This window comes from Pelophylax lessonae (genome assembly GCF_965119305.1).
Source record: "Pelophylax lessonae genome assembly, chromosome: 12".
NCBI lineage: Eukaryota > Metazoa > Chordata > Amphibia > Anura > Ranidae > Pelophylax > Pelophylax lessonae.
Window position 1 is genome coordinate 55604876 of NC_138779.1, and position 15439 is coordinate 55620314.

At 47.6% G+C, this 15439-nt stretch overlaps 1 protein-coding gene across 1 annotated transcript in view; it reads right to left on the reverse strand.

The window, feature by feature from the left end:
* The window catches only part of SPA17 (sperm autoantigenic protein 17), a 142317-nt gene extending 126878 nt beyond the window's left edge, over positions 1-15439 (reverse strand). The window contains exon 1 of the mRNA XM_082273539.1: positions 15368-15439. The gene's annotated coding sequence lies outside the window, so the exon portion shown is untranslated. The remainder of the gene's footprint in view (positions 1-15367) is intronic.

The following is a 15439-nucleotide window of genomic DNA, read 5'->3' on the forward strand; positions in this document are numbered from 1 at the left end:
GTCTCAGCATTCAGCAGACTCCAGCCCTCCTCTGGTCCTCCTCCAGACCCTACACTTTATGCTTCCCAGCTCCGCCACCAGCTTCTTCCCAGCAGTAGCACAATGTAGGGGAACTGTGATATAAAGGAGAGTGGGGGGCTTGACTTCTGATGGTGGATGGGACTCTTGATATCTGATGTAAGGGGGTGGTGGGGTGCTTTGAACATCTAGTCTTACAGATATAACCGTCCCTTTGAGGGCAACCATAATGCTGATGTGGCCCTCGATGAAATTGAGTTTGACACCCCTGGGCTAGATGACGCTGGACATCCGCCAGGAAGTAAGTCATTTTGGTAAAGGGGAGGAGCCTTTACAACTGTGCAAGAAGATTCTGATAACGTAAAGCCAACACCGCCCCCTACTGACTGCGATAACACAGTGTACAATTTTATAAAGAGCAAAATGAGGTCAACACCTAAACCCGTGTCAGTCTACGTAAATCCAATCACTGGAATCTATCAGCTTCACTTGTTCATTTCATTTCTACAGACAATTTTTTTTTTTTAACAGTAAACTTTATTAGTCAACCATAAACAAACAAGCATCATGGCACAAAAACACCCCTGGGTTCCACATTTCAGGAGAAAATACAAAGGTATATAAGGGTACACAACACGTATACATTAATGAACCAAGTGTGTAGTCAAACAAAGCTCATACTCTTGTTCCAGCAGTAGGTAGGCATCATAAATCCCCTGGACGGGGAAACAGCATCAGCAAGAGGGAAGGAGGGGGGGGGGGGGTATGAAGCGGGGAACAAAATACCACAGGAAACAGCAACCTCATATCTGATGCCAAGTTCAATTCACAGCTTCGACATCAGGGTGCACCGGCGCGCCCACAACATCAATCCACGCAGACCAAATTTTATCGAATTTCCTAGGACAGTTCCTGCTCTCATAGGTAAGCCGATAAATAGGCAGTGTCTTAGCAACTGCGGCTATCCAGGTGGCACGAGTCGGTGGGTCAGATGACTTCCACCTCAAGAGTATCTCTCTCCTCACATAAAATAAAGCATACGTGATACATAACTTCGCCAGTGGGGCGCCGCCCCCCCATATCCATGGGCCTGGCCCCCTAATTTACATGCGGGGCGCCGGGCGCATGGAGTTCAATGGGGCGTTTTTTTTTTTTTTTTTAGTCACCTGATTAGGGCCAGAGGCTCTAATAGGCTTCAGCAAAGGGTGGACCGGGGGGCGCAGAGCCCCCCCCCCCCCCCCATTGTGTGACAATAGCGAATGAAAATTCGCTATTGTCACACGGATCCTCCTCCTGGCCAATCAGGAAGCGGGTCCAATACGCTTCCTGATTATCCGAAAGGCAAACCCCATGCCATTGGCCGAGGAGGAGGCGGGAGGACTGAGGACTCGAGGAGATGTCGGGGGACTGAAGAGAAGCCGCCGCTACAGGTAAGTGCACTGGTTTCGGGGGGGGGGGCTTGGCACGCAGTTCACTCTGCATTGAAAGGGGGCACGCTGGCATCTCTGCATTGAAAGGGGGCACACTGGCATCTCTGCATTGAAAGGGGGCACGCTGACATCTGTGCATTGAAAGGGGGCACGCTGGCATCTGTGTATTGAAAGGGGGCACGCTGGTCCCTGTGCATTGAAAGGGGGCACACTGGTCCCTGTGCATTGAAAGGGGGCACGCTGGTCTCTGTGCATTGAAAGGGGGCATGCTGGTCCCTGTGCATTGAAAGGGGGGCACGCAGGTCCCTGTGCATTGAAAGGGGGCACGCAGGTCCCTGTGTATTGAAAGGGGGCACGCTGGTCTCTGTGCATTGAAAGGGGGCACGCTGGTCTCTGTGCATTGAAAGGGGGCACGCTGATCCCTGTGCATTGAAAGGGGGCACGCTGGTCTGTGTGCATTGAAAGGGGGCACGCTGGTCTCTGTGCATTGAAAGGGGGCACGCTGGTCCCTGTGCATTGAAAGGGGGCACGCTGGTCTGTGTGCATTGAAAGGGGGCACGCTGGTCTCTGTGCTTTGAAAGGGGGCACGCTATGCCTTAATTACTGTAGGCCCCTTTCACACTTTTGCGACCTCAAAGTCACGCAATTTTTTACAGCGTTTTTTGCCGCAAAGCAATGCCTATTACATTTTTCTGTTTGCGCCCCCCCAAACATTTTGAGCACCAGCTGCCACTGAACTTCGCATATCTATCTCCCACCACATCCTCCAGGTTATTGAGCAAGGTGACCGCAGGTTCCGCAGGAACAGCGGTGTCAAGAACCTCGCTAAGTGTGTCCGTTACAGCCTGACAAAAAGAGGTAAGCTTGGGACAGGACAACGGTCTGCTGTGTTCACAACGACAGACCGCCGTTCTGTCTACATGGGGAGTGATCGCGGGTGCCCGGCAGCAATTGCGGCTGCCAGCCCTACTGATCAGCTTCCCAACTGGCAAATGAGGGGACACACGCGGCCCAACGATCGCTCCCACGAAGCGCCGTACAGGTACACTGATTCGTGGGAACCTGCCGCCGTATATCTGCGATGGCTGGTCGGTGGTCGGCTCTTGGTTAAGAAAGTCCAGTTTTCTTCCAAACAAGCATTAAACCCCCCCCCCCCCCCCCCGTTTACATCGGGCCGATTTGTCATGCGATTTGACATGTCAAATCACATGCCAAATCTGAGCCTATAACCTGCAACTGCACCGTCCGCACCGATTCCCAAAAGTAGTTCCTGCAATACTTTTGGCAACTTTGGGGGGGGGGGGGGCGGGGGGTCGATTTCAATAGAAATCTGTGCAGGAACCAGCACAGATGTCTATCAAATCGCTCTCCAACTCAGCACACCACAATGCACAAAGCTTGTCACCCGAAAAAGAGCAGGAGCTTCTTTTTGGCAACAAGCATCGCACACTGCAGTTTGCCGCAATTTATTTTGCAATAATCACAGCAAAATAACACCGCATTTTAGGTTCACCCAAACCTGCGTTTTGCGACTGCAGTGCAATTTGAGGTGCCCAAGACCCTAAAACGCTAAATGTGAATGAAGCCTAACAGTAAAATATTCTGTTACTTCCCAGCAAATCTAAACCTGCATTACCACGTGCAAAATTGTGCGATTTGGAGTGCGTTTACAAAACATACAAGAAACGCCTGTTGTGTTATTGCTGCCATTCATTCTCAGTGATTGGTCATGGCACCTCAAACACAGCAAAAAAAAAGATGTTCTTTTAATGCAAAAAAAAGTGTGTCAAACATGGAAAAACTCTGTAAAAATGTGCACAAGCTACTTTGCTGCGTTTTGTTGCACACAGGCATAGGCGTGCGCACAGGGTGTGCCAGATGTGCCCGGGCACACCCTAATCACCCCATGTGGGTCAGATTCCCCCTGTTTAGACCCCTGATGTTTCACCAAAGACCAAATGGGGCTCCTAACAAATTGTAAATATTTTTTTTAAAGAAATAAAATTGTAAAACATAATAAAAAATAAAAACTACTGACACCATCCATTGCTCTACTGACACCGTGTTTGAGCTTTGGGGTGCACACCCTAATGCAATATGCTGTGCACGCCAATGCACACAGGGCAGCCTATTCCAATGAATGCGCGGTGCGATTTTGCGGGCGTTTACAAAAAGCTGACGTAAATTCAGGCTGAACTGTACATGGCGAACTGCTACAGGTCTGTTGTATGTTGATGTTGCTGTTTACGTCTTTGCTATGCAACTCTATGTAGCTGTCATGGGAAATGCTTCCTCACCTGACTCATCTGTATCACTCAGCCTTGTTTGCATTATTGTGCAGCGCTACAGAAGATGATGGCGCTATACAGAATATAAAATCTGTCCATTGTAAAAGACACCCAATAATCTGTGCACCGTCTATAAGAACGGTAAAGGAAAGGGCGGCTATTGCCGATAAGGAATGATTGAATCACATTTTGGTATCAGCTCAAGAAAAAAATGACAGCTGAAATCCTATTGGTTCCCAAGGGCAGCACAAGAATCCTCGTCCAATGATATACTGTATATGTCTGCTGCACATAACAAGATACATATATAAAGGAATGTGTCACAGTTAGTCACATGGCAGTCACTGATCAGATAAAATAATATCTTTCTGTATCCAGATTACTGTTACAATGTAATGTTTCATTCCTTCAAGGATTTTAACCACTTGCCCTCTGGAAGATTTACCCCCCTTTTCTGACCAGGCCATTTTTTGCGATGCGGCACTGCATTATTTTAACTGACAATTGAACAGTTGTGCGACGCTGTACCCAAATAAAATGTATGTCCTTTTTTTCCCACAAATAGAGCTTTCTTTTGGTGATATTTGATCATCTCTGCGGTTGTTTTTTGCGCTATAAACATAAAAAGAGCGACAGTTTTGAAAAAAAATATATACAGTATATATTAAAATTAAAAAAAAAAAAATGTCTTCATCAGTTTAGGCCAATATGTTTTCTGCTACATGTTTTTGGTAAAAAAAAAAAAAAAAAAAAAGAAAATCCCAGTAAGCGTATATTGATTGGTTTGTGCAAAAGTTATAGCGTCTACAAACTGGGGGAAAGATTTACAGAATTTTTATTTATTTATTTTTTACTAGTAATCAGCAACTTATAGCAGGACTGTGACATTGCAGCAGACAAATTGAAAACTAAGTGACACTTTTTGGGGATCAGCAACACCAATACAGTGATCAGTGCTAAAAATATGTCCCTGTACTAATGACACTGGCTGGGAAGGGGTCAACATCAGGGGCGATCAAAGGGTTAAACATAGGAGTGCGAATTGGGTGTGCCATGTGTACCTGGGCACACACTAATCACTATGCGCAGTGCCAATTCCCCCTATTGCCGGACTTCCCCCATGTTTTTTCCCTCTGCCCTGCAGTGCTGCTGACTTCCTACCTCCCCCCCCCCCCCCCCCATCTGCTGCAGGGGATGTTTCAGGATGGGGAGTGGGGGAATGGGCTAGAGAATATGTAATTTACACACCTTCCCTCTCTAAATGAACACAGTAAACACACTCAGTCACTGTGTTCATTTATACCTGAAGCATAGAAACTGTGTTAACTATGATTCAGTTTGTGAAGGAACAGGAAGCCGCTCAGCCCAGAGCACTTCCCATTCATTCACTGTCCCGTGCATCTGGGCTGCAGAGAAAGGCATGTGTGAGCTTTGGGATGCACCCCCTAATGCAATGGGCACACCTATGGGGTTAAATGTGTTCCTAGGGAGTACTTGCTAACTGTGGGGGAGGTGCTTTTACCAGGGGAAGGCAGAGATCGGTGTGCCTGCTTTGTAGGAACACAGGATCCATGCCTTCCGTTATCACAGAACGGTGATCTACCTTGTTTACATAAGCAGACTGCCATTCTGCCTGTGTCCCGAACGATCGGCGAGTCCAATCACAACAGGAGCGGGGAGCCGCCCCAGACCTGGAAGTACAAAATCAGGTACAGATCCTGCACAGAGGAGCCGCCTTGCCGCCATATACAGTATATATATACAGTATATAGTCGGCAAGTGGTTAATCAAAGTTGAAGTTCAATGCTCTATGTTGCCTTTCCCCTCATCATCAACATACTGATGATCTGAGGTGTAACTAAAAGGGTCAGGGCCCCGGTGCAAGAAACCATAAGGGGCTTCCTACCAGGGGCCCTTCCCACCGATACCGGGGCCCTTTACTCCCATCGTGGGACCCTTTCTTACAGCCCCACAGTGGGCCACCTTAATGGCGTCTTGGGGTCCACGCACAGTGGTGGAACACCAAAGAGCAACCTTTGTGACCCTGGTAGTTCCGCCACTGGTGTCAGTAATTTTTTATTTTTGTTGTTCTATATTTTATAATTTTTTTTACAATTTTTTTTTTATTATTTTTTAAGGAGCCCTGTTGGGAGGCTTTGGTGAAATATGAGGGGTCTAAACAGACCACTGATGTCTCAATTTGAGACAGAGAAAGGGACTGAGAACAGATTCATCAGTTTCTTCTCTGAAGCCTCAGCTGCACAGAATGAATTAACAGGAATAGCCCTGTACAGAGCTTCCCGTTCATTCACAAACTAAAGCATAGCAAGCACAGTTTACTATGCCTCAGCTATTAATGAATTTAAAAAAAAAACTCAGGACCGATCACTGACTCTTTTCATTAAGACAAGGAAGGGGTGGATAATTGACATATTTACCAGCCTCTTCCCTGCTCCCCATCCTGACAGCTCCCCTACAGCAGCGGGCAGGAGGTGGGAGGGGGAAATCCGGCAGCGCTGCCGGTAGGGGAGCTAGGGAAGGACATAGGGGTGCGGGGCAGAAGGACAGGGATAGGTAAGCGGTGGGATTGGCATGTGGAGGAACTGCTGAGTGTCTGCGGAGGAAGAAGAGGAGAAGCGGGCATTCAGCAGCTACATGGAGGAATCCACCCCTAATGCCCCTCCTATCCAGGTGTACAGGGGGGCCGTATGGGCCCCTAGAGCATGGGGCCGGGTCACAAAGGTATGTACGCCCCTGCTAATGATATTAAACCTTTCCTTTTTCATTACAAACCTTATCACTTACCAATACCAATATCCATGTTAGATGTGACACTCACTGAGCCAAAACTGGTTATACAGTGCCCCCTGGTGGCACAATGTGTACTACAAGTTGCCAGGAACCAGTGCAACCAGCCCATTATGAGATCATTATCATGTGGAAATTGTAGTGTGGTGTGATCTTTATAATCACATGTGAAGGGAAAGTCTGACCCCCGTCTAATGGAACATGTGCAGTATGAGCTGAGAATTGTGAACTGCAATCTTAGCAGTGATTTCATTTTGTGACTATGAAATACATTTCACCAATAATAGTGTGTGGGGTCATTGGTTGAATTGAAGTGGTAAAATGACATAACTAATCTTGTAGTGCACATGTGTCAAACACAAGGCCCGCGGGCCGGATCTGGCCCTCCAAGCTGTTTTATGTGGCCCTTGCACCTGTCCTGCATCTGCTGCACCTCCCTCGTCTCTGCCCCCACCTTGTCTCAGTAGAGGGCAGCACAGAGAGGAGAACAGAACTCCTCTCCCAGATCCTGTGCTTCTCTATGCAGCTGCAGAGAGGCTTGTCTCTTTCACACCCCCATCTCAGCAGTCGGCAGCAGAGAGTAGGACAGAACTTCTCCTACAGATCCTGGACCTCTCTGTGCACACTCTCGCCTCTGCCTCCACTGGTCTCAGAATTCAGCAGACTCCAGCAGCTGACTCTAGCCCTCTTCTTGTCCTCCTCCAGACCCTGGAGTTTCTGCTTCCCAGCTCCACCCCAGCAGCACATGGCAAGGGAGGGTCGGAGACTCTTGACTTCTAAAGGTGGGGGCTACAGATAGAACCGGCCCTCTGAGGGCAACCATATTGCTAATGAGGCCCACAACTAAATTGAGCTTGACACCCCTGTTGTAGTGTGTAGGCAGCACACAACAATAAGCAGAGAAAGATCTGCAATCATATTTTGAAAGCTGAAGTGTGATAAATGTTTATAATACTTTCCCTCGTCCCCTCCCCCTTCAACATTCAATTAAACATTTTCAATGAAATCATTTCATTTTCAAGAAATATCTCTTTTGATGGGTGACCAAGTGATGGATCTTTGCTTCGTGGTAGGGGAGGGGCCAGCAGGTTACTGTAAAGGTTACAGAACCCTGCCTTGAGCATTATATTAAAGAACACATCCCCGTCACCCCTTTAGACATGCATTTTTCTCCCTGTTGCCATGCATGTCTAAAGGGCTGACGGGGATGTGTTCTTTAATATAATGCTCAAGACAGGGTTCTGTAACATTTACAGTAACCTGCTGATCACTGGTGCCATGCATGTCTTTTGCAGATCTGTCACTGTATCTATGTGCCTGTACATCCCATACAGACAAGAAGATACAATCTGACATCGCCGTGGTAGTTCATTGAGAACTACAAGCAGACAGCCACAAAGAAGCTGGGTAAATGAATGGTGCGGCCATGTGGGCGGAGCCCTGAACAGCTGTGCTAATTTAGAAAAAGTGACAGCTAGTATAGGGAACTTCTCCCAGTACTGCTGTCACATGGAGTGCGGGGGATCAGGCAGCGGCTGCTGCATTAAGAACATGTTACATGTTCCCAAAGGTGAACTTATCCTTTAAGCAGTGCAATCTGCTGATCAGATCTAGAGTATAATCAAGCAACTGATTGGCAGATTGTACTGATAATATCTGCAGTCCCCAGAGGCCAGCAAATAGGAGCATGCAAGTCTAAAGGGATGTCAGGGATATTTCTTTTCATATAATATTTAGGGTACAGAAGTGCAGTGATTGACACCAGCCCCATGCAAATGAAGCAAAAAACGATTGATGGCAGAGAAAGCCAATAGCTGTAAGAGGTTGGCCAGTGACAGTACGGATCAGGGGGAGAGGGGACTGTTGGTGACTGGAGTCATTCAGAAGGTATTTGAAGCTGGGCCCAAGTTAGCTGCTGCAGCTTCAAAGGCTTATAGGATTATCAAAATGCTAGTTTACAGGGAATTGAGAGAATTCAGCTTCAACAAAGGAGAGGCTTTGCTACAATTGTGGGGTAGGATGGTAAGGCTGAAGTTTAGCTTTAAAAATCTGAATTCACTTGTTAGAGGGGCTTTGCAATTAGCTGGATGTTGGTGCCAAAAGCACAAGCCCCTTGCCCTGCTCCTCCCTTGCTAGAACAATGACTCTCCTGCTGAGGCTGTACCCATTGTGCCCCACTCTGTGCCAGAGGCCACCACACCACATTCCCAGCCATTACCCTTTATATCCTCAAAGAAAGAAATCTCCACGTTAGGTCAATCATATTTAGTGAATGGTCTACACTAGTCACATGTGAAAGCATATGCAGCACATTAAAGTAGCCATCTTCCCTTAAACAGTCTCTCCCTCCAGCCGGGATTAGTAGTACTCACTGGAATAGGATCACTGTAGTCACCTCCTCAATGGATACACCTTCCGCGCCAGGGTAATAGCCTCACTCAAGGAACTCTTGGCCTGGCCTATTGCAACTCACTCTATCCCCCACCTCTATAAGGGTTCTGCCGAATACTCCAACTTGCCGAGAACTCCACCACATCACTTCCATTCACTCTACACCAGGAATAATTGTAGATTTGACCACTTGGTGTTTTCACAGAACACCAGCAGCCTGTACACTCCGGTGCGCGCTTTAATGATTGAACATTGTTAGTCCGCCCGCTAGTTGTCGCCGCCTTGGAGGCTGCCTTGTTGTTGGTTACTAACGAGCGGACTTAAAATGTCCACTCATTATAACATGTACCGGAATGTATACGCTGCCGGCTGTTCTGTGAAAACACCAAGTGGTTGAAATCTCCAGATATTCCTGGTGTAGAGTCGCCGGAAATAATGTGGTTAGAGTTCTCGGCAAGTTGGAGTTTTCGGCAGAACACCGACTCCCCTGGGTGCAGGTTTACTCCTCCCGAACTTCAGCCCTGTCCAGGCCTCCACGTGCCGGCTAGATCTGTACTCATATGAGGTATTTGGCTCCCATGCCCCAACTGCATCATGGCTCCTACCTACCTGGCCTATATCTGGGTTCTGACTCACCATGCCATCACTACAGGAGGGCTCTAACTAAATGGGATCTAGCACCTGATGACACCACCTTCCGTAACCAGACACTGTTTTGGTACAGAGCTCCTACACATCAGATGAAAGTCTAAAGGAGGCTTGCAGTGAGAGTGGCAGATGGGCAGGAGGGAGGAGGGAATTCGGTGGTTTACAGGTTGGATGAGAGCGTGGTGTGGGAGCCTCCAGCTTCCACTTTATAGGCAGGGGTGGGACAATGACACAGAGTCTGCAGAGCAGTGTTGTCACCCTTCTTTATTCACATAGCGAGTTGGTGGATTACTTGGTATAGGTGTCTATTTACAGATATTTTATTGATATCATATATCACATATATCATCATTTTATTGATATCATATTGTATATTTATACAATATTACAGCACACCCATGAGTAAAAAAACAAAAAGAATCACCACTGATGTACAGAGTGGCATCTCCATGTGTGTGCATACTCAGAGGCGTAACTAGAACCTTCAGGGCCCAAGTGCAAGAAACCATGAAGGGCCCCCCGGACCCCTGCCGGGGCCCTTCCCTTCCAGCCTGGGGCTCTTCCTGCTGATGCTGGGGCCCTTTACTCTCGTTGCAGGGCCCTTTATTACGGTCCCTCAGCGGGGCCCTTTCAAAAGTTCTGCAGTAGGCCCCCTTCTTGCCATCTTGGTGCCTCCCCACGGTGGTGGAATGCCAGGGCCTGGTCCCAAGTATGACCTTTTTTTGGTATTTTAATTGTATTATTTTTTATCATGTTATTTTATTTTTTTACACTGTCACTGACTATGACTCTGTCCATTCAGAAAAGGAAGGAGCTGGTTCTCTATTGTGACACATCCCCTCCAGCAGCCAGCAGGAGAGGGGAGGGAGGAAGCCAGCAGCATAGTGGGGAGGTGGGGGGGGGGAATCAGGGGAGCGCACAGGGGCCCAGAGACAGCAGAACACAAGTGAACTGTATAGGAGGGGCGGTGGGGGCAGCATACAGAGGAACCAATCTCCTCCATGTTCCTCCTGCAGCTACAGGAGGAAAAAGGAGGACAGTGATTTCTCTACATGCTGCCCCCACCGCCCCTCCTATCCATGTGTACAGGGGAGCCTCATAGGCCCCCTGGAGCATGGTGCCTAGTTGCAATTGTGACCCCTGCAACCCCTGTAGTTACGCCCCTGTGCATACTGCTGATTTCCTATAGAATGCCCAGAGAGTCTTCGATCCCCGGAACACGGCGATGTACAATGGGAACCATTTCCAGTTGTCACCATCTCTAGCCCCCATCCTCTGGCTGATGCCTCCTAAGCTCGCCATAGATGGATCGGTGTGCCGAGAGCATGCGGAGAGAGACAGGGGTCCAGTCCCAGGAAAGCCTACACAGGTTGTGAGTACTGAGGATTGCCCCTGGGGGTCTGCCTGAAGTTAGAGGGGACCACTCCGGAGAAGGTTCTGGGATCCAGTGCCAGCTAGTTGTAAAGGGGGTACCTAGGTTGAGGACCCTGAAGCTACAGAGGGGGTACATAGTCGGTGGACCCTGAAGAGTTCAAGTTAAAGGGGGCACCTGCGGTTGGGCCCTGAACTGCACAGAGTGTGTCAGTTGCAAGTACAGCTATACAGAGTTCTACTTCATACTACCTCAAGCTGGTCAAAGCGGGGGACAGTATTCAGTGACTTCTACAGCACAACAGTGTCAGGAGTTCTACAGTTCTAAGTCCTGGATCTTCTGGACTAAATGTTGAGGATTCAGCACTTCTGTGTTCTACAGGATATATACAGCGTTAGTGAGTGTTGGCTGGCGCCAGCTGGCGTCAAGGAAGCGCCAACGGGCATTTTTCAGGAGTAAAGTCCCACATGTAATTAGTTCAAGCCTCAAGGAGTATCCCACTCATTCCCATCTCCCTTCCCCTTTAAATCAAATAAAAACCACAAACAAAGATGCCGGAGTTGTCGCTGCTTCAGTCGTCACACCCAGGGTCACAGCTCACATGGGCTGGAGAAAGTACCGGTACTAATGGCAGACCCACATCAGGCCACAGGCCTGGAAACCTTGCTACATTAACATTAGATCTCACATGATTTCAGGGATATTCCACATAAAAATAGAGATATTAGGTGGTGGTACACAAGGACGGGCTGACCCCCCCATGCAATTTTCTGGCCAAAAATCATCCAGGGTAATGGATATTTGTTAGATCTGGTAAGATCAAGTGGTTTTAACGTTAGATCTCACATATAAATGTATTAAGTGATTAATGAGGAGGGGGGGCTGGCCCCCCCTTATAAATTTTTCTTGCCAAAAATCATTCAGGCTAATAGATATTCGTTAGATCCGGTGCGATCAAGTGGTTTTTGGCCAGAAAATTGCATGTGGTTGAGGGCAGCCTGTCCTCATGTGCCACCACCTAATATCTCTATTTTTATGTGGAATATCTCTGAAAATTATGTGAGATCTAACGTTAAAACCACTTGATCTAACGAATATCTATTAGCCTGAATGATTTTTGGCCAGAAAATTTAATAAGGGGGGGCAGCCCCCTCATTATTCATCTAATAAGTCTCTAATTATGTGAGATCTAACGTTAAAACCACTTGATCTTACCAGATCTAAACAATTAGCTTCCAAAATAGCTGTTTGGGCAATTTCTTGATAGGGGGGGCTGATGACGGGTTAGGGCCCCCCCCCCCATCAAATAAGTGTTAGGGCTCTTTCACACACAGAGTCTGCTAGGTGGACTCCGTTTTTCTCAGCGGGGGATCGATCCGCCAATCCCCCGCTGAGCAGGCGGATGACAGCTATGTGTCCGCGCTGTGTGCGGAGACACAGCTGTCAGGTCCCCATCCATCTCTATAGGGGAATCGGATGGGAACGGACCGTCTGTCCGTTCTCACCCGATCCCATCCGCCAGACGGATGGAAAATAGGGTTTCCATCCGTTCGGTTTGGACAGATCGGATGTCAGCGGACATGTCTCGGCTGAAATCCGATGCCCCATAGGGATGCATGGGGCATCTGTTCCGATCCACCAAAAAAACTGACAGGTGGATCTGAACGGACTCCATGTGTGAAAGGGGTCTAAATATTGCTTCTTCTGTGTGAGATCTAACACAAACAATTGATCTAACCTGATCCAACAAAGATCTAATGAACTGCATACTTTTTATTCAAAAATCTCAGGGCTTTTGGATATCTACATGCAGCAAGGTTTTCATGCCAGTGGCCTGATGTGGGTCTGCCATTAGTACCGGAGTCCTTTCCAGCCCATGTGAGCTGTGACCCTGGGTGTGACAACTGAAGCAGCGACAACTCCGGCATCTTTGTTTGTAGTTTTATTGAAATAAGGGGATGGGAGAAAGGAATACGTGTGATACTCCTTGAGGCTCAAACTAGTTACAATTTGGACTTTTCTCCTTAAATGCCCGTTGGCGCTTCCTTGATGCCAGCCAACGCTCACTGACACTGAGAATATTCTGTATAACAGAAAAAGTGCTGAATTCACGACATAGTCCAGTAGATCCAAGACTGAGAGCGGTAGAACTCCTGACACTGTTGTACTTTGAAAGTCACTGAATACTTTCCCCCGCCTGACACAGCTTGAGGTAGTATATTGTAGAACTCTGTATAGCTGTCACTGTAACTGGCACCAGTGCTGTATTTTGGCCTAGGCAAACAAGGCCCAGGCCTAGGGCGGCAGATTGCAGGGGGGCAGCAAAAAAGCCACCCCCTCCACCAGAGACTCTATTGGCCACTGGTTGCTAGAGCCGCCTCTCTCTCACTCACCCCCCCTCTCTCTCTCTCTCACTCACCCCCTTCTCCCTCTCTCACTCACCCCCTTCTCTCTCTCCCCCTCCCTATTTTTCTATCATCCCCCCCTCTCTCTCTCTCTCATCCCCCTCTCTCTCTCTCTCTCTCTCTCTCTCTCTCATCCCCCTCTCTCTCTTCCCCCTCTCTCTCTCTCATCCCCCCCTCTCACCCCCTCTCTCTCTCTCTCATCCCCCCTCTCTCTCTCTCATCCTGCCTCTCACCCCCTCTCTCTCTCATCTCCCCTCTCTATCACCCCCCCTTTCTCTCTCATCTCCCCTCTCTCTCTCATCCCCCCTCTCACCCCCTCTCTCTCTCTCATCCCCCCCTCTCTCTCTCATCCCCTCTCTCTCTCATCCCCCCTCTCTATCTCATCCCCCTCTCTCTCTCACCCCATACTCACTCATCCCTTCTCTCTCTCAACCCCCCTCTCTCTCTTTCTCCCTCACCCACCCCCCTCTTTCTCTCACCCACCACCTCTTTCATCCCCCTTCTCTCTCTCCCTCACCCCCCCCCCCCGTCTCTCTCTCCCACCCCCTCTCGTGAGATCTCAGGGGTTCATGCTGGGACTTGTAGTCCTTCAATTTTGGAGGGAGTCACATCCGTTAAAAAGGAGTGGGGAAAATTTACATAGGGGGGCGCCCAATTTTAGTCTTGCCTAGGGAAGCACAAAACCAAAATACACCACTGACTGGCACACTCTGTACAATTTAGGGCCCAGACTGCAGGTGCCCCCTTTACTCCTTGAACTCTTCAGGGTCCACTGACTATGTACCCCCTTTGCAACTTCAGGGTCCTCAACCTAGGTACCCCCTTTTACAGCTAGCTGACTCTGGATTCCAGATCCTCTTCTGGAGTGGTCCCCTCTGACTCCAGGCAGACCCCCAGGGGCAATCCTCAGTACTCACGACCTGTGTAGGCTTTCCTGGGACTGGACCCCTCTCTCTCTCCGCAGGCTCTCGGCACACCGGATCCCCTCAGCTCAGCTCAGCACTCCCTGGATTCTCAGGCGACACCCCGAGATATCCACCTTCCTCAGACAGGAGGAGAGACAGACGCACTCTCCTTCCTGGGACTCTGCTCCTGCCAAAGACATTGGGTCATGTGCCACCCCCAAACTTATACCCACTCCCAGAATCCTTTGCAGCACAATCTGCCTCCTGGGGTAGTTACAAGCCTGGATGTGTCCCCTGATTGGGTTTCCTCCACTGCCCTATGAGAAGCCTCTCACAGAGCCAGTGAGGAGACTCCCCCTTCAGCAGGCACATCTGAAAACCATGACACCCTGACTAATAAATCACAGCCCTGCTGTTAGGCAGACAAGGCCCACTATACATTTACCTAGCACCTACCTGTAGGGTGTTACATACACAAGGGAGAATTTGCTGCTGAAATGATTGGTCTGGTGCAATGTTATACTGTATAACATAAAATTCAAATCTATAGCACCATAATAATGATATAACATACATTTTACTTCTATAACACTATGATAATAATATATTTTAATGTAATAATGTAAATAATATAATTTGATGTACTATGTAATGTCAATGTAAAAATTAAATATCACATGTTGAAAATCGATATCAATATAATGATATATAAATGTATGAAAATATAATTAAAAAATAATACAAATAACAATAATATAACATAACTGTATAGCACTATAATGTGAAGATATGACAATATAATCATGAAATATCACGCGCTAGAAACCTATATTACTATATATAAAAATATAATAATATTAATATCATTGATTTGCACTATAACTCAAATATATGGCAATATAATAATGACATATCACACACTGCAAATCTATATCTATATAAAAATATAATAATGATCCATATATATTGTATTTCTATGGCACTATACTATAGATATAATATATGACAATATAAAAATGAAATACTAAATGGTGCAAATCTAAACTAGTATAATTCTAATAATATATACATAAAATAGTGATATAACACATACAACTCCAACCTCCTCCTGACTCCTGTGCTGCTTCCTTGTTACTCTGCATCTCCATGGCAACCAGGAGAGTCATGAGAGTTG